Source organism: Schistocerca cancellata, chromosome 2 (assembly GCF_023864275.1).
Source record: "Schistocerca cancellata isolate TAMUIC-IGC-003103 chromosome 2, iqSchCanc2.1, whole genome shotgun sequence".
Lineage (NCBI taxonomy): Eukaryota > Metazoa > Arthropoda > Insecta > Orthoptera > Acrididae > Schistocerca > Schistocerca cancellata.
In genome coordinates, this window is record NC_064627.1 from 1,051,216,177 (window position 1) to 1,051,236,038 (window position 19,862).

The 19,862-nt window shown below is 44.8% G+C and overlaps 1 protein-coding gene across 1 annotated transcript in view; it reads left to right on the forward strand.

The window, feature by feature from the left end:
* Window positions 1–1,059: 1,059 nt before the first annotated feature.
* The window catches only part of LOC126163035 (vesicular glutamate transporter 2-like), a 181,937-nt gene continuing 163,134 nt past the window's right edge, over window positions 1,060–19,862 (forward strand). Inside the window, exon 1 of the mRNA XM_049919908.1 lies at window positions 1,060–1,209. The gene's annotated coding sequence lies outside the window, so the exon portion shown is untranslated. The remainder of the gene's footprint in view (window positions 1,210–19,862) is intronic.

Consider the following 19,862-nt stretch of genomic DNA (forward strand, 5'->3'; position numbering starts at 1 on the left):
GCACTTGGTGCAGGGAGTGGCAACTAACCCTTAACATAGACAAATGTAATGTATTGAGAATACATAGAAAGAAGGATCCTTTATTGTATGATTATATGATAGCGGAACAAACACTGGTAGCAGTTACTTCTGTAAAATATCTGGGAGTATGCGTGCGGAACGATTTGAAGTGGAATGATCATGTAAAATTAATTGTTGGTAAGGCGGGTACCAGGGGTGAGATTCATTGGGAGAGTCCTTAGAAAATGTAGTCCATCAACAAAGGAGGTGGCTTACAAAACACTCGTTCGACCTATACTTGAGTATTGCTCATCAGTGTGGGATCCGTACCAGATCGGGTTGACGGAGGAGATAGAGAAGATCCAAAGAAGAGCGGCGCGTTTCGTCACAGGGTTATTTGGTAACCGTGATAGCGTTACGGAGATGTTTAACAAACTCAAGTGGCAGACTCTGCAAGAGAGGCGCTCTGCATCGCGGTGTAGCTTGCCCGCCAGGTTTCGAGAGGGTGCGTTTCTGGATGAGGTATCGAATATATTGCTTCCCCCTACTTATACCTCCCGAGGAGATCACGAATGTAAAATTAGAGAGATTAGAGCGCGCACAGAGGCTTTCAGACAGTCGTTCTTCCCGTGAACCATACGCGACTGGAACAGGAAAGGGAGGTAATGACAGTGGCACGTAAAGTGCCCTCCGCCACACACCGTTGGGTGGCTTGCGGAGTATAAATGTAAATGTAAATGTAAGTAACCATAGATGGTAGTTGTAAATGGGCACACTGGAGTTGATACTGGTTCAAATGGCTCTGAGCACTATGGGACTTAACTTCTGAGGTCATCAGTCCCCTAGAACTTAGAACTACTTAAACCTAACTAACCTAAGGACATCACCTACATCCATGCCCTAGGAAGGATTCGAACCTGCGGCCGTAGCGGTCGCGTGGTTCCAGACTGTAGCGCCTAGAACCGCTCGGCCACCCCGGCCGGCAGTTGATACTGGCGTCGAGGACTTAACGTGCATGTCAGTGGCGGGCCATTCGTGGAAAGCGGCGGCTCCAGTCAACAGCGTGCGCAGACCGAGGTGCGCAGTGGCTACTCGGACCGCGAGCCAAACAGTAGCTCGGCGACCGCTACGTGGAGGCAGCGCGCATGCCGCCAGACCTCATTCGGTGACGACTTTCCACCTGTCGCCGCCGCAACGCGCCCGCTGCAGGTCAGTGCCGAATGCCAGAGGCCACCCACTCTCGTGAAACCTCAGTGCGCCAAGTGCTCTGTATAAACTACAAAACTCTTCCTTCCAGGCCTGCGTTACGAGTCTTTGATGAAATTGTTGAAGTTTCACGGTAAATCAATGCATGTCGACCGCATGTTAAAGGAAGTAAAAAAAAAAAAAAATTGCAGAAGATGCGAGGGAGCGAAGTTCCTCATTAAATTTCCATGTTATATTTCCATCAGAAGAAACTGCCCGGATGCGTCTTGCATAACTACGCTAGCAGATTCTTTATCGGATTAGCCTTCACCGAATGGATATTTTCACAAGGTCGCGTGTGTTTTATAAACATCAGTGAAGTCTGGCTGGCCTATTTGGAATATTTTAAGAGTTGCATGTTTTTTACAACTACTTTCATGTTCTGTTACAAATGTCTGAGAAAAATATGGTATGTTAAAATCTCAGCTAAAGGCTTTCTGAAGAACGGAAACTTGATGGCGAAAGAGTTGGAGACGAATTTTCAACGTCCGTAACATTTGTATAACATTTAAACGCAGAACTCTTAAGTACTGCACGTTGTAGCAAAACCTTGGTTTACAAGGCCAAATGAACCCGTCTTACTTGTGTAACTGCTCCTAATGCCGTTATTACAGAGACTTGGAACAAGCACTAGTTGTGATGCAAGAGGTCTTGGCCTAATGACTCAGGTCAGAAGCATCTAAGACAGAGTCTTTCGTTAGAACGCGCAAATAATCATTCTCATTTTTCCAACCACAGCAGGCTGATAGTATGTACGAATACAGAGCGTAATAACAAAACAAAAATCCTCTTAATCAAAGACTCTGATGCCTCCTCTTTTTGTTATAGTAGTTTTAAAATATATTTTCATTCTTGTTGATTGAAATTTACAGTGAGAGTTACACTTTAACGTACCTTAGACATAGCTGCTTTGCAAGTTCACCACCATCGTGCATGAAAAATTGATTTATCAAACTTAAATGGACCTCACAGACAGGTTTTAATTAACAAAACTAATCCATTTTCTGAATATAATCATACTAAAATAGGCGCAAAAGGTCTGCAACATAATCTGCAAGTCTGTTAGATAAAACTCATTGTTTTGAACTTAATACGCCGTAGATCCCACGAACGAAAACACGTGCCCAGTGACTGGAAGAAAGCACAGGTCATAATTGTTTACACGAAGAGTAGCAGTGATCCACAAAACCACCGCTCAATATTGTTGACATACATTTGCCGTAGAATCTTAGACCATATTCGAGCTCAAACATAATGAAGTATCTCGGACAGTATTACCTCACTGCCACTCAATATGGAATCCTAAAACACGGGTCATGTGGAACTCAGTTCACACTTTCCTCACATGGCATTACGAAACCCATGGATCAAGGCAGTCAGTTCTTGACTTCCAAAACTTGTTTCTCTCAATCTGCGCTTATAATCGAAAATGCGCTCATATGGGGTATCAAGTAAAATTGTGGGTGGACTGAGAATTTCGTGGCAGGAACGATGTAGCAAACTATGTTGGATGCAGCAAATTATCGACAGATGTAGAAGTAACTTCAGGTGTGCCACAGGATAGTGTGTTGCGACCTATGCCGCACATGTGATGTATGAATGAGTTAATCACCTTGCAGACAATATTGACAGTAACGTCAGACTTTCCGAAGATGATGCTCTTATATGTGAAGAAGTACTGTCTAGAAACGGCTGTACAAATATTCAGTCATATCTTCATAAGATTTCAAAGTAGTATAAAGATTGGCGACTTGTTTAAATGTTCAGAAGTGAAAACTTATACACTTTACAATGGAAAACAGGTAGTACCCTAGGTCTACAATATCAATGAGTGAAATCTGGAATCTGTCGACTCATACAAATACCTGGGTATAGTGGTTGGTGGTGATACGAAATGCAGTGATCACATAGACCCACTCGTAGGTAAAGCAGACTGTAGGCTTCCGTTCATTGGTAGGATACTAGTGAAATACAATGTGTCTATAAAGGAGATCGCTTATACACTGAAGAGCCAAAGAAACTGGTACACCCGCCACTCAACAGAGCAAAAGTCCACTGGACCTGACGGGATACCAATTCGATTCTACACAGAGTACGCGAAAGAACTTGCCCCCCTTCTAACAGCCGTGTACCGCAAGTCTCTAGAGGAACAGAAGGTTTCAAATGATTGGAAAAGAGCACAGGTAGTCCCAGTCTTCAAGAAGGGTCGTCGAGCAGATGCGCAAAACTATAGACCTATATCTCTGACGTCGATCTGTTGTAGAATTTTAGAACATGTGTTTTGCTCGAGTATCATGTCGTTTTTGGAAACTCAGAATCTACTATGTAGGAATCAACATGGATTCCGGAAACAGCGATCGTGTGAGACCCAACTCGCTTTATTTGTTCATGAGACCCAGAAAATATTAGATACAGGCTCCCAGGTAGATGTTATTTTTCTTGACTTCCGGAAGGCGTTCGATACAGTTCCGCACTGTCGCCTGATAAACAAAGTAAGAGCCTACGGAATATCAGACCAGCTGTGTGGCTGGATTGAAGAGTTTTTAGCAAACATAACACAGCATGTTGTTATCAACGGAGAGACGTCTACAGACATTAAAGTAACCTCTGGCGTGCCACAGGGGAGTGTTATGGGACCATTGCTTTTCACAATATATATAAATGACCTAGTAGATAGTGTCGGAAGTTCCATGCGGCTTTTCGCGGATGATGCTGTAGTATACAGAGAAGTTGCAGCATTAGAAAATTGTAGCTAAATGCAGGAAGATCTGCAGCGGATAGGCACTTGGTGCAGGGAGTGGCAACTGACCCTTAACATAGACAAATGTAATACATAGAAAGAAGGATCCTTTATTGTATGATTATATGATAGCGGAACAAACACTGGTAGCAGTTACTTCTGTATAATATCTGGGAGTATGCGTGCGGAACGATTTGAAGTGGAATGATCATATAAAATTAATTGTTGGTAAGGCGGGTACCAGGTTGAGATTCATTGGGAGAGTCCTTAGAAAATGTAGTCCATCAACAAAGGAGGTGGCTTACAAAACACTCGTTCGACCTATACTTGAGTATTGCTCATCAGTGTGGGATCCGTACCAGATCGGGTTGACGGAGGAGATAGAGAAGATCCAAAGAAGAGCGGCGCGTTTCGTCACAGGGTTATTTGGTAACCGTGATAGCGTTACGGAGATGTTTAACAAACTCAAGTGGCAGACTCTGCAAGAGAGGCGCTCTGCATCGCGGTGTAGCTTGCTCGCCAGGTTTCGAGAGGGTGCGTTTCTGGATGAGGTATCGAATATATTGCTTCCCCCTACTTATACCTCCCGAGGAGATCACGAATGTAAAATTACAGAGATTAGGGCGCGCACAGAGGCTTTCAGACAGTCGTTCTTCCCGCGAACCATACGCGACTGGAACAGGAAAGGGAGGTAATGACAGAGGCACGTAAAGTGCCCTCCGCCACACACCGTTGGGTGACTTGCGGAGTATAAATGTAGATGTAGATGTAATATCGTGTACGGCCCCCACGAGTACGCAGAAATTCCGCAGCACGACGTGGCGTGGACTCTACTAATGTCTGAAGTAGTGCTGGAGGGACTGACAGCATGAATCCTGCAGTTCTCTCCATAAAGCCGTAAGAGAACGACTGGATGGAGATCTCTTCTGAACAGCATGTTGCAAGGCATCCCAGGTATGCTCAATAATATTCATCTCTGGAGAGTATGGTGGCCAGCGGAAGCGTTTAAACACAGAAGAGCCACTCTGTAGCAATTCTGGACGTGTGGGGTGTCGCGTTGTCCTGCTGGAATTGCCCAAGTCCGTCGGAATGCACAATGGACATGAATGGATGCAGGTGATCAGACAGGATACTTACGTACTTGTCACCTGTCATAGTCGTATGTAGACGTATCAGGTGACCTGTATCACTCCAACTGCACACGCCCCACACCAGCTTGAACAGTCCCCTGCTGACATGCAGGGTCCACGGACTTATGAGGTTGTCTCCATACCCTTACACGTCCATCCGCTCGATACAATCTGAGACGAGACTCGTCCGACCAGGCATCGTCAGTCCAATGTCGGTGTTCACGGACCAAGCCGAGGCGTAGAGCTTTGCGTAGTGCTGTCATCAGGGGTACACGAGTGGGCCTTCGGCTCCGAAAGCCCATATCGATGATGTTTCGTTGAATGGTGCGCTCGCTGACACTTGTTGATGGCCCATCATTAAAATCTGCAGCAATTTGCGGAAGGGTTGCACTTCTGTCACGTTGAACGATTCTCTTCAGTCGTCGTTGGTCCCGTTCTTGCAGGATCTTTTTCCGGCCGCAGCGATGCCGGATATTTGATGTTTTACCGGCTTCCTGGTATTCGCGGTACATTTGTGAAATGATCGTACGGGAAAATCTCCAAAATGGCTCTGAGCGCTATGGGACTTAACATCTGAGGTCATCAGTCCCCTAGAACTTAGAACTACTGAAACCTAACTAACCTAAGGACATCACGCACATCCATGCCCAAGGCAGGATTCGAACCTGCGATCGTAGAGATCACGCGGTTCCAGACTGAAGCCCCTAGAACCGCTCGGTCACAGCGACCGGCCTGAAAATCTCCACTTCATTGCTACCTCGCAGATGCTGTGTCCCAAAGGTCGTGCGGCGACTATAATACCACATTCAAACTCACTTAAATCTTGATAACCTGCCATTGTAGCGGCTGTAATCGGTCTAACAACTGTGCTTGCCGGCCGGGGTGGCCGAGCGGTTCTAGGCGCTACAGTCTGGAACCACGCGTCCGCTACGGTCGCAGGTTCGAATCCTGCGACGGGCATAGATGTGTGTGATGTCCTTAGGTTAGTTATGTGTAAGTAGTTCTAAGTTCTAGGGGACTCATGACCTCAGAAGTTAAGTCCCACAGTGCTCAGAGCCATTTGAACCAACTGCGCCAGACACTTGTCTCAAATAGGCGTTGACGACCGCAGCGCCGTATTCTGTCTGTTTACATATTTCTGTATTTGAATTCGCCTGCCTATAACAGTTTCTTTGGCGCTTAAGTGTAAACACACGTACGAGTCGTCCTAGAATACTGCTCAGGCGTGTGGGATCTGTACCAAATAAGACAAAAAGAGGATGATTCGTATAATACAACCAACCGGTTGCAAACAAGATTTTACTTTAAACTGGTTTCGACATTGACTATGGATGTGTTCATAAAAAAACCCAAACAATTACATGTAGTAACAGTTGAACTGATTTACGAGCAAAAAGCTCTCGTCATATCAAATACGAGGGCTATTCAGAAAGTAGGGGACGTTTTGGCTTAAAAAAAAACTAAGTACAAGAAATACATTTTATTATATACATCTGAAAGAGCGACTGACATACTACATTTCCACATAGTCACCAAACACACTGAGTCCCTTATCATAGCGGTGGACAAGCTTTGAAAGACCTTCGTCGTAAAATTCTGCCGCCTGAGACTTCAGCCAGTGAGTCACGCCCGCCTGGAGTTCCGCGTCGTCATCAAAGCGCTGCGTTGCAAGCCAGTTCTTCATCTTGGGAAACAAGTGGAAGTCGCTTGGTGCAAGATCGGGGCTGTAGGGCGGATGAGGAAAAAATTTCCCATTTGAATGAATTAAGGAGGTCTTTAGTGCAGTTTGCCGTGTGAGGTCGGGCATTGTCGTGCAAAAGGGGGAGCTTGTGTGCTCCCACTCCATGGACTGTAATTTTGTCTCGCAAATTGACGTGTTACACCCAAGTATTGTCACCGGTTACGATTCGATCCATTAATGAATCACCATGTTTGTGGTAGGCCTCCATAAATGTCAACGTTGCCCGCATTCGCTGTTCTTTACGGGGCTCTGTAAGCATTTTGTGCACCCATCGTGCACAAAATTTGTGGAAGCCTAGCTTTTGAGTGACAATTTCAAACAACAAAGCCCGTGAAACTTGTGGAAAAGAAAGCGAAAGCTACGTTATTGTGAAGCGACGGTTTTCACGAATCGTTTCATCAACTTTAGCGACAAGATCGTCAGTCACAATGCTCGGGCGTCCACTCTTCTCTTCATCATAAACGTTGGTTCGGCCATTTTTAAACCGAATGCACTATTTCCGGACGGAACATTTACTCATTACGTTGTTTCCGTACACTTAGCACAGTTCACGATAAATTTCGATAGGTTTTAGGTTTCTTGCCAACAAAAACCGTATCACAGACCGCACCTCATGACTAGCGGTATTTTCGATTGCAGCGCACATTTCAATTTCGAATATCGGAAACACCAGACGCGAAGAGACGCTCCCGCAGTCACGGTTGGGTGCCGAATGAGCTGCCGAACACGCACATACCAAAATATACGCGATCGGCGCCTGCCTACCGGCGTCAGACGGAAACGTTCCCTACTTTCTGAATAGCCCTCGTACTTCAGAAGAAGATAATACACTCCTGGAAATGGAAAAAAGAACACATTGACACCGGTGTGTCAGACCCACCATACTTGCTCCGGACACTGCGAGAGGGCTGTACAAGCAATGATCTCACGCACGGCACAGCGGACACACCAGGAACCGCGGTGTTGGCCGTCGAATGGCGCTAGCTGCGCAGCATTTGTGCACCGCCGCCGTCAGTGTCAGCCAGTTTGCCGTGGCATACGGAGCTCCATCGCAGTCTTTAACACTGGTAGCATGCCGCTACAGCGTGGACGTGAACCGTATGTGCAGTTGACGGACTTTGAGCGAGGGCGTATAGTGGGCATGCGGGAGGCCGGATGGACGTACCGCCGAATTGCTCAACACGTGGGGCGTGAGGTCTCCACAGTACATCGATGTTGTCGCCAGTGGTCGGCGGAAGGTGCACGTGCCCGTCGACCTGGGACCGGACCGCAGCGACGCACGGATGCACGCCGAGACCGTAGGATCCTACGCAGTGCCGTAGGGGACCGCACCGCCACTTCCCAGCAAATTAGGGACACTGTTGCTCCTGGGGTATCGGCGAGGACCATTCGCAACCGTCTCCATGAAGCTGGGCTACGGTCCCGCACACCGTTAGGCCGTCTTCCGCTCACGCCCCAACATCGTGCAGCCCGCCTCCAGTGGTGTCGCGACAGGCGTGAATGGAGGGACGAATGGAGACGTGTCGTCTTCAGCGATGAGAGTCGCTTCTGCCTTGGTGCCAATGATGGTCGTATGCGTGTTTGGCGCCGTGCAGGTGAGCGCCACAATCAGGACTGCATACGACCGAGGCACACAGGGCCAACACCCGGCATCGTGGTGTGGGGAGCGATCTCCTACACTGGCCGTACACCACTGGTGATCGTCGAGGGGACACTGAATAGTGCACGGTACATCCAAACCGTCATCGAACCCATCGTTCTACCATTCCTAGACCGGCAAGGGAACTTGCTGTTCCAACAGGACAATGCACGTCCGCATGTATCACGTGCCACCCAACGTGCTCTAGAAGGTGTAAGTCAACTACCCTGGCCAGCAAGATCTCCGGATCTGTCCCCCATTGAGCATGTTTGGGACTGGATGAAGCGTCGTCTCACGCGGTCTGCACGTCCAGCACGAACGCTGGTCCAACTGAGGCGCCAGGTGGAAATGGCATGGCAAGCCGTTCCACAGGACTACATCCAGCATCTCTACGATCGTCTCCATGGGAGAATAGCAGCCTGCATTGCTGCGAAAGGTGGATATACACTGTACTAGTGCCGACATTGTGCATGCTCTGTTGCCTGTGTCTATGTGCCTGTGGTTCTGTCAGTGTGATCATGTGATGTATCTGACCCCAGGAATGTGTCAATAAAGTTTCCCCTTCCTGGGACAATGAATTCACGGTGTTCTTATTTCAATTTCCAGGAGTGTATTTGAACCACATAACAATTACAGATGTTGGAAACGACAAAACTGGTAGTTGTCTGTAAAATTATAGCTACATGACGTAGCACACAATACGCCGCTAAGGGCTGTAAAAGGAAACAGGCACTGGAGGTGGCATCACACACAAGAAGAGAATTTTGAGCGCATACTAAGAAAAACAGCACGAATAGTCCCATGTTTGTTTGATCCATGAAGGAGCGTCACGCAGATGTAGAAAGAATGGAACTGGCAGAAGCTAGAAGACAGACACGAACTATTCCATGAAGGTCTTAAGTTTTAAGATCGAACTGTAAGCGATGAATCTAAGAATATGCTAGAACCCCCTACGTATCTTTCCCGTAAGTAGTGCGAAGACAAGATTAGATTGTTTATAGCGCGCACAGACGTGTTTAAGCAATCATTCTTCCCGCGCTCCTTGTGTGACTGGAACGGGAAATGTTCTAATAACTGGTACAATAGGAAGTACCCTGTGACATGCACTTCACAGTGGTTTTTAGCGTATAGATGTAGATTTCAATCTGGTCAGTACTGGAAATGAGCTTCCTTGGGGCTTGAAAGTTATATACATTGACATAAAATAATAAATGCCAGGAAAAGGAAACTGATAGCAAAATGATAATTGTTATAGCAGTAACCTAAATTTAATGAAATCTAATATAAATCTAATCTAATCTAAACTAAGTACGTATAAATAAAAATCGATTGCCGTTAGTATGAAATATCATCACATGAGGAAGGCTCGACCGATTTTTGTTGTTGTTGTGTTCGTAATTATCAGGACAAAACTTGTGTGAAAGAACATTTTTGTAAGATCCACCGGAAAAGCCGGAATTTCGAATGGTATTTATGTATGAAAATCTCAATGAAAATAATGTGACGGTCGGTTCGACAGTTCGGTTTTTACATGTTTTCATAACAAAAAAAGTGACGTTCAGTTTGACATTCAGCTGTCGCATGTTTTCATAACAACAACAAATTGCACATTGAATATTGATGTTTTGCGAAACAGAATACAAGTGAAAGCGATATTTCAGTGTTTTATTGGTGATGATCGTATCTCTGGTGTATTGCAAAGATTGAATTATAAATATCGGTCGGCATACGCGACGCCAGATATGTGATCGTCAACTCATTGGGACTAACGAAGAGCGTAGACAGAATTTGGAGGAAAATCGAATAAGAATTTCTTAAGCGCGATCCATTATGCCTCCAGATCAACGAATACAGTCGAATACTCGGACAGTTGGAGCTTACTCACGAAACAATTTGGAACGTTGAGAAAACGAACGGTCAAACGTTGCAATTAAAACTGAACGTCGGGCGTTCAGATACAAGGGGGGTGGGGGGGGGGGGGAGATGATGGGCAGAGATAAAGGGAGGAGGAGGAGATGGACAAAGGGAGGGGGTATGGGGAGATGGATAGAGAAGGGGTGGGAGAGGGAGATTAGGACATAGGCCGTGTATTCAGTCCCCATACATATTTAGCAATTTCGAAGCATTGCTTGGTTCGCTACTAATTAATAACAAAATTGCTATTATGAGAATAATCCCACTAGAATTACCAGCCTTACCACTTTTTACATCAGAACGAAACTGTTACCTCCGCTATGGGCCAGTCATTTCCGTTTATAGAAAGGGACAACCTAACTCCAGTTTCGGACAACCGCAGCAGAGGTTGTGACGTATCGAGGCAGACGGAAGTCGTGCGTTGAAGTCCAAAAGACATTCATTCTCCCGCGTTGAGGCTTATCTCAATCGTAATAGCTAGTCTGATAGTGTGACCTCTGCTATATTGCGTTTGTGCGTATCACCCTCCATGACCCGTCTCCCGTCTCCCGATTGTTAAGCACAGCTTAGATTCTACGACACTTTTATACAGGACGTAGATGGCGGCACTTCTGTCTGTATTGTGCGGTTGCGTTGGTATGCTTACCGTTTCCATATCGAGTACACGTCACGCCACCGTGAAGAGTTTAGAATACCAACTTCATAGTGTTGCGGTTTTAGAGGGAAGCAGTTTAAAATATCATCTCGCGAGTTACCGTTGGTAGCTTGGTTCAAATGGCTCTGAGCACTATGGGACTCAACTGCTGAGGTCATTAGTCCCCTAGAACATAGAACTAGTTAAACGTAACTAACCTAAGGACATCACAAACATCCATGCCCGAGGCAGGATTCGAACCTGCGACCGTAGCGGTCTTGCGGTTCCAGACTGCAGCACCTTTAACCGCACGGCCACTTCGGCCGGCCGTTGGTAGCTTCCCGTCGATCAAAATGAGTGAGGTGATTGGGTTAAATTCCTATCCAACCATTCAGATATAGGTTTCCAGTGGTTTTCCCGAGTCACATAAGACGAATGCTGGGATGTTTCCTTTGAAATGGACGCGGCCGATTTCATTCGCCATCCTACTCCAATCGGAGCTTCTACTCCGTCTTTAACTACTACATCGTCGACGGAGCGTTAAATCCTGGTTTTCTTTTCCTCGGTTTAAAAACGACAAGAGTATGGCAATGACAAACGTCAAAACCCTTTAAACCAGTCGCAGTTAAGCCTACTAGTACAGCTCTTATTCAGTCTGTGGCACACTGTGATTGTCTTAATATGATGACAAGTAAAGCAAAAATTGTGTTTTATGGTTTCACGTGTAGGTCTTACTTTGAGAAACATAAACCAGAACCAGTTGATGTTAAGAAGAAGGCGTTTAGACCTAATGTTAAAGAGGCACTTCAATCTGCATGTAAGATCATGAATTATGGTGTACACAATGATTATGAATGTGACGCAACCAGCCACAAATTTTATGTGGCAATGGACGCCTTGATTCGTTGAATTATTGTTCGCATAGCTCTGCGTTCTTTATTATGCCGGTGTGTACATTGTCTGACAAAAACAGGGAAGTTCCCCAGAAGCGGTGGAGGAAACGAAACTTCGCAGGCTGACATGGTGTGTGATGTTATTTCAGTGATTAGAAACCGAGTGAAATTTACAAAGAACCTGGCAGTGTGGACACATTTATTAGTATGACGTTTCACTGCTCCCCCCCCCCACCCCCCTGGCCCGGTTGCATGAACTGATTCAGTTGGGAAGAGTGTTATAAGGCCGCTGTATCCTCTCCTGATGCAACTGATGCAAGCTGGCCCACAGCTGTTGTAACCAGACCTCGACCAGGGTACTGATATCCGAGCTGGTCCTACACATGTGTAGCAATTATTTGCTAAGCCATTAATTATATAAAATCTAAGATTTTGTAGCAAACTTCCATTATTTGCATTTTTTTAAATGCCTAGGAAAGGTCATAAGAAATACCAACTGGATTATTTTGGGTTTCCATGCTTGTGACATTTCGTGAATGAATGTCTTTCGCGATCTCGCCATTATTCTGGAAAAGCCTGCCACGCAATGGTTTCTTCATCCTTATCAGGAGAAGAAGATGGCACAATTTGATAGCCCAAAGAAGGAGCATGTCTGACTCTGTCCTACACAGAACGAGCTGGGACAATGTGTTTTTTTTTTTCTTGACTGTCAGATTGATATAAGCTTCTTGTAATTTAGACTTGATGAAATATAAACAAGTCAGATGGGCGGTGTAACTCAGGTAGTTAACTTCTTCTTATTCGATATCCTGTAATTCTTCACAAGTACAGGATTTGGATGTACATCCATACAGAGTGCTACATGAATAACGTAAAATACACGCCTTCATACGATTTACGACATTTTGTTGCTTAGAGTGACAGGTGGTGCGTTGCGAATGTCAGATCAATAGTGAACCATAAACTCTTCAACTCATGCCGTTGTATACACTTTGAAAAAATTACTTCTTTGTTGACTTACAATTTTTAGATATTACAATTGAAAATATCTCATCTAGTTAATCTGACATACGTTCAGAAATTTTACAATTGCTAATATTCGTTTATACATACAAGACATCCAGAAAACAACGTCATCACTTGAATTTACGTCCGATGTGCAGAAAGAACAATGACCTTAACAATTCCATTAATTACACAATAACGAAATTAAGCACAGCGTTCCTGTCATGTCTTCTATGTATATTTGATTAGAAATTTTGGCCAATATTAACAGTAATTCTGTCTTTTATACAGAAAGTATTTTTTGACGTTTTGTTTAGATGCATTGCGTTTCATTATTTCGCAGAATTTCACGATTATTCTGCAATATAGTAAATTTTCTTACATACATTTCTTACAAAGATGGATAATAGCAGTTCTAATGTTTTCCAAACATTGCTTCAAATATTTTGGCCGACGAAACGAAAATTAGCGTTAATTAAAACAGAATATGATAGTTTCCTCCCCCCCCCCCTCCCCTATGAACCAAGGACCTTGCCGTTAGTGGGGTTGCTTGCGTGCCTCAGTGATACAGATAGCCGTACCATAAGTGAAACCACAACAGAAGAGGTATCTATTGAGAGGCCAGACAAACGTGCGGTTTCTGAAGAGGGGCAGCAGTCTTTTCAATAGTTTCAGGGACAACAGTCTGGATGATTGGCTGATCTGGCCTTGTAACATCAACCAAACCGGCCTTGCTGGGCTGGTACAGCGAACGGCTGAAAGCAAGGGGAAACTACAGCCGTAATTTTTCTGAAGGGCATGCAGCTTTACTGTATGGTTAAATGATGATGGCGTTCTCTTGGGTAAAATATTACGGAGGTAAAATAGTCCCCATTCGGAACTCCGGGCGAGGACTACTCAGGAGGACGTCGTTATCAGTGTGTGACTGCTGTGTACGGACGCAGGAGGAGCTAGCTACTGTTCGCGAACAGCTGAACGTGTTGATGGCCGCGGTCAGCCGTCTTCAGGCTGCTGCCTCGGAGTGTAGCGGCAGTGGGGAGTCTGGTGCGTCGCATGGTACACCCCAGGTGTTACATGCTTCACCCACTGTCCCTGCTGTCGAGATATCTTCGCGGGTACCGGGCGCGGTTGGGCCACCCTCTCCCCAAGGGGAGTGGCGGGTTCAGCGGCGATCGCGCCGCACGAGGCGGAGGGTAAATGTGGAGGCTGGCCGTGTGGCATCGCCCGCTCTGCCTGTGAGTGGACATGTGGCCGCTCCTTCAGCAAGGTCCGAGCAGGTACAGGGGGGGGGGGGCGGGGGGGGATGCGGGGGGGGGGGTTTATTAGTGACTGGGAGCTCCAACGTTAGGCGGGTGATGCAGCCCATTAGGGAAATAGCGGAAAGGTCGGGGAAGAAGGCCAGTGCTCACTCTGTCTGCTTGCCGGGGGGGAGTACGCATTAGGAGTGATTTAAAATGGAATGATCATATAAAGTTGATCGTCGGTAAAGCAGATGCCAGACTGAGATTCATTGGCAGAATCCTAAGGAAATTCAGTCCGAAAACAAAGGAAGTAGGTTACAGTACGCTTGTTCGCCCACTGCTTGAATACTGCTCAGCAGTGTGGGATGCATACCAGATAGGATTGATAGAAGAGATAGAGAAGATCCAACGGAGAGCAGCGCGCTTCGTTACAGTATCATTTAGTAATCGCGAAAGCATTACGGAGATGATAGATAAACTCCAGTGGAAGACTTTGTAGGAGAGACGCTCAGTAGCTCGGTACGGGCTTTTGTCAAAGTTTCGAGAACATACCTTCACCGAAGAGTCAAGCAGTATATTGGTCCCTACTACGTATATCTCGCGAAGAGACCATGAGGATAAAATCAGAGAGATTAGAGCCCACACAGAAGCATACCGACAATCCTTCTTTCCACGAACAATACGAGACTGGAATAGAAGGGAGAACCCATAGAGGTACTCAGGGTACCCTCCGCCACACACCGTCAGGTGCCTTGCGGAGTATGGATGTAGATGTAGATGTAGATGTAGAACAACACTGGCGTGCTACGTATCGTAGTGGGGAATGACAGATCCCTTATTCAGGCAGGTAGGATAGAAAATTTAAAATTGGAAATGGATGGGTTAAAGTTAGATATAGTAGGTATTAGTGAAGTTCAGTGACAGGAGGCAAAATACTTCTGGTCAGGTAAAACAGGATTTTTGTTGTTGTTGTTGTGGTCTTCAGTCTTGAGACTGGTTTGGTGCAGCTCTCCAAGCTACTCTATCCTGTGCAAGCTCCTTCATCTCCCAGTACCTACTGCAACCTTCATCCTTCTGAATCTTCTTAGTGTATTCATCTCTGGGTCTCCCTCTACGACTTTTACCCTCCACGCTGCCCTCCAATGCTAAATTTGTGATTCCTTCATGCCTCAGAACATGTCCTACTAGCCGAACCCTTCTTCTACTCAAGTTGTGCCACAAATTCCTCTTCTCCCCTATTCTATTCAATACCTTCTCATTAGTAACGTGATCTACCCACCTAATCTTCAACATTCTTCTGTAGCACCACATTTCGAAAGCTTCTATTCTCTTCTTGTCCAAACTATTTATCGTCCATGTTTCACTTCCATACACTCCATACAAATACTTTCAGAAACGACTTCCTGACACTCAAATCTATACTCGATGTTAACAAATTTCTGGTCTTCAGAAACGCTTTCCTTGCCACTTCCAGTCTACATTTTATATCCTCTCTACTTCGACCATCATCAGTTATTTTGCTCCCCAAATAGCAAAACTCCTTTACTACTTTAAGTGTCTCATTTCCCAATCTAACTCCCTCAGCATCACCCGACGTAATTCGACTACATTCCATTATCCTCGTTTTGCTTTTGTTGATGTTCATCTTATACCCTCCTTTCAAGACACCACCCATTCCATTCAACTGCTCTTCCAAGTCCTTTGCTGTCTCTGACAGAATTACAATGTCATCGGTGAACCTCAAAGTTTTTATTTCTTCTCCATGGATTTTAATACCTACTCCAAATTTTTCTTTTGTTTCCTTTACTGCTTGCTCAATATACAGATTGAATAACATCGGGGAGAGGCTACAACCCTGTCTCACTTCCTTCCCAACCGCTGCTTCCCTTTCATACGCCTCGACTCTTATAACTGCCATCTGGTTTCTGTACAAATTGTAAATAGCCTTTCGCTTCGTGTAATTTACCCCTGCCACCTTTAGAATTTGAAAGAGAGTATTCCAGTCAACATTGTCAAAAGCTTTCTCTAAGTCTACAAATGCTAGAAACGTAGGATTGCCTTTCCTTAATCTTTCTTCTAAGATAAGTCGTAAGGTCAGAATTGCCTCACGTGTTCCAACATTTCTACGGAATCCAAACTGATCTGCCACGAGGTCGGCTTCTACCAGTTTTTCCATTCGTCTGTAAAGAATTCGCGTTAATATTTTGCAGATGTGACTTATTAAACTGATAGTTCGGTAATTTTCACATCTGTCAACACCTGCTTTCTTTGGGATCGGAATTATTATATTCTTCTTGAAGTCTGAGGTTATTTCGCCTGTCTCGTACATCTTGCCTCACCAGATGGTAGAGTTTTGTCAGGACTGGCTCTCCCAAGGCCGTCAGTAGTTCCAATGGAATGTTGTCTACTCCCGGGGCCTTGTTTCGACTCAGGTCTTTCAGTGTTCTATCAAACTCTTCACGCTGTATCGTATCTCCCATTTCATCTTCATCTACATCCTCTTGCATTTCCATAATATTGTCCTCGAGTACATCGCCCTTATATAGACCCTCTATATACTCCTTCCACCTTTCTGCTTTCCCTTCTTTGCTTAGAACTGGGTTTCCATCTGAGCTCTTGATATTCATACAAGTGGTTCTCTTTTCTCTAAAGGTCTCTTTAATTTTCCTGTAGGCAGTATCTATCTTAGCCCTAGTGAGATAAGCCTCTACATCCTTACATTTGTCCTCTAGCCATGCCTGCTTAGCTATTTTGCACTTCCTGTCGATTTCATTTTTGATACGTTTGTTTTCCTTTTTGCCTGCTTCACTTACTGCATTTTTGTATTTTCTCCTTTCATCAATTAAATTCAATATCTCTTCTGTTACCCAAGGATTTCTACTAACCCTCGTCTTTTTACCTACTTGATCCTCTGCTGCCTTCACTACTTCATCCCTCAGATCTACCCATTCTTCTTCTACTGTATTTCTTTCCCCCATTCATGTCAATTGTTCCCTTATGCTCTCCCTGAAACTCTGTACGACCTCTGGTTTAGTCAGTTTATCCAGGTCCCATCTCCTTAAATTCCCACCTTTTTGTAATTTCTTCAGTTTTAATCTACAGTTCATAACCAATAGATTGTGGTCAGAGTCCACATTTGCTCCTGGAAATGTCTTACAAATTAAATCCTGGTTCCTAAATCTCTGTCTTACAATTATATAATCTATCAGATACCTTTTAGCATCTCCTGGATTCTTCCATGTATACAACCTTCTTTTATGATTCTTGAATCAAGTGTTAGCTATGATTAAGTTATGCTCTGTGCAAAATTCTGCCAGACGGCTTCCTCTTTCATTTCTTACCCCCAATCCATATTCACCTACTATGTTTCCTTCTCTCCCTTTTCCTACTCTCGAATGCCAGTCACCCATGAGTATTAAATTTTCGTCTCCTTTCACTACCTGAATAATTTCTTTTATCTCATGATACATTTCTTTAATTTCTTCGTCATCTGCAGAGCTAGTTGGCATATAAACTTGTACTACTGTAGTAGGCGTGGGCTTCGTGTCTATCTTGGCCACAATAATACGTTCACTATGCTGTTTGTAGTAGCTTACCCGCACTCCTATTTTTTTATTCATTATTAAACCTACTCCTGCATGACCCCTATTTGATTTTGTATTTATAACCCTGTATTCACCTGACCAGAAGTCTTGTTCCTCCTGCCACCGAACTTCACTAATTCCCACTACATCTAACTTTTACCAACCCATTTCCATTTTAAATTTTCTAACCTACCTGCCCGATTAAGGGATCTAACATTCCACGCTCCGATCCGTAGAATGCCAGTTTTCTTTCTCCTGATAACGACGGCCTCTTGAGTAGTCCCCGCCGGAGATCCGAATGGGGGACTATTTTACCTCCGGCATATTTTACCCAAGAGGACGCCATTATCATTTATCCATACAGTAAAGCTGCATTCCCTCGGGAAAAATTATGGCCGTAGTTTCCCCTTGCTTTCAGCTGTTCGCAGTACCAGCCCAGCAAGGCAGTTTTGGTTAGTGTTACAAGGTCAGATCAGTCAATCATCCAGACTGTTGCCCCTGCAATTACTGTAAAGGACGGTGCCCCTCTTCATGAACCACACGTTTGTCTGGCCTCTCAACAGATACCCCTCCGTTGTGGTTGCACCTACGGTACGGCTATCTGTATCATTGAGGCACGCAAGCCTCCCCACCAACGGCAAGGTCCATGGTTCATGGGGGGAACACAGGATTATGAATAGAAAATCAAACAAGGGTAATGAAGGAGTAGGTTTATCAATGAATATAAAAATAGGAACGTGGATAAGCTACTACCAACAGCATAGTGAACGCTTTATTATAGCCAAGATAGACACGGAGCCCACGCCAACAGAGTAGTACAAGTTTATATGCCAACTAGCTCTGCAGATGATGAAGAGATTGAAGAAATGTATGATGCGACTATATCCGTTGTTATTCAACCTGTATATTGAGCAAGCAGTGAAGGAAACAAAAGAAAATTTGGAGTAGGGATTAAAACCCATGGAGAAGATATGAAAAGTTTGAGGTTTTGCGACGACATTGTAATTCTGTCAGAGACAGCAAAGGACCTGTAATGGACAGTGTCTTGAAAGGAGGATATAAGACGAACATCAACAAAACCAAACTAGGATAATGGATTGTAGTCGAATTAAATTAGGTGATGCCGAGGGAATTAGATTTGGAAATGAGACACTTAAAGTAGTAAATGAGTTTTGCTATTTGGGAAGCAAAATAACTGTCGACTGTCGAAGTAGGGAGGATATAAAATGTAAACTGGCTATGGCAATGAAAGCGTTTTAAGAAAAGAAATTTGTTAACATCAGTTGTAGATTTAAGTGTCAGGAAGTCTTTTAGGAAAGTATTTCTATGGAGTGTAACCATGTATGGAAGTGAAAGACAGACGATAACCAGTTTAAACATGAAGAGAATAAAAGCTTCCGAAATGTGGTGGTACAGAAGAATGCTGAAGGTTAGATTGCTAGATCATGTAACTAATGAGGAATTACTGAAAAGAACTGGGGAGAAGAGGAATTTGTGGCACAATTTGACTAGAAGAAAGGATCGAATGGTAGGACACGTTCTGAGGCATCAAGGGATTACCAGTTTAGTACTGGAAGGAAGCGTGGAGGGTAAATATCGTAGAGGAAGACCAAGAGATGAATACACTAAACAGATTCAGAAGGATGTAGGTTGCAGTAGGTACTGGGAGATGAAGAAGCTTGCACAGGAAAGAGTAGCATGGAGAGCTGCATCAAACCAGTCTCTGGCCTGAAGGCCACCTCAACAACAACATTATACACTCCTGGAAATTGAAATAAGAACACCGTGAATTCATTGTCCCACGAAGGGGAAACTTTATTGACACATTCCTGGGGTCAGATACATCACATGATCACACTGACAGAACCACAGGCACATAGACACAGGCAACAGAGCATGCACAATGTCGGCACTAGTACAGTGTATATCCACCTTTCGCAGCAATGCAGGCTGCTATTCTCCCATGGAGACGATCGTAGAGATGCTGGATGTAGTCCTGTGGAACGGCTTGCCATGCCATTTCCACCTGGCGCCTCAGTTGGACCAGCGTTCGTGCTGGACGTGCAGACCGCGTGAGACGACGCTTCATCCAGTCC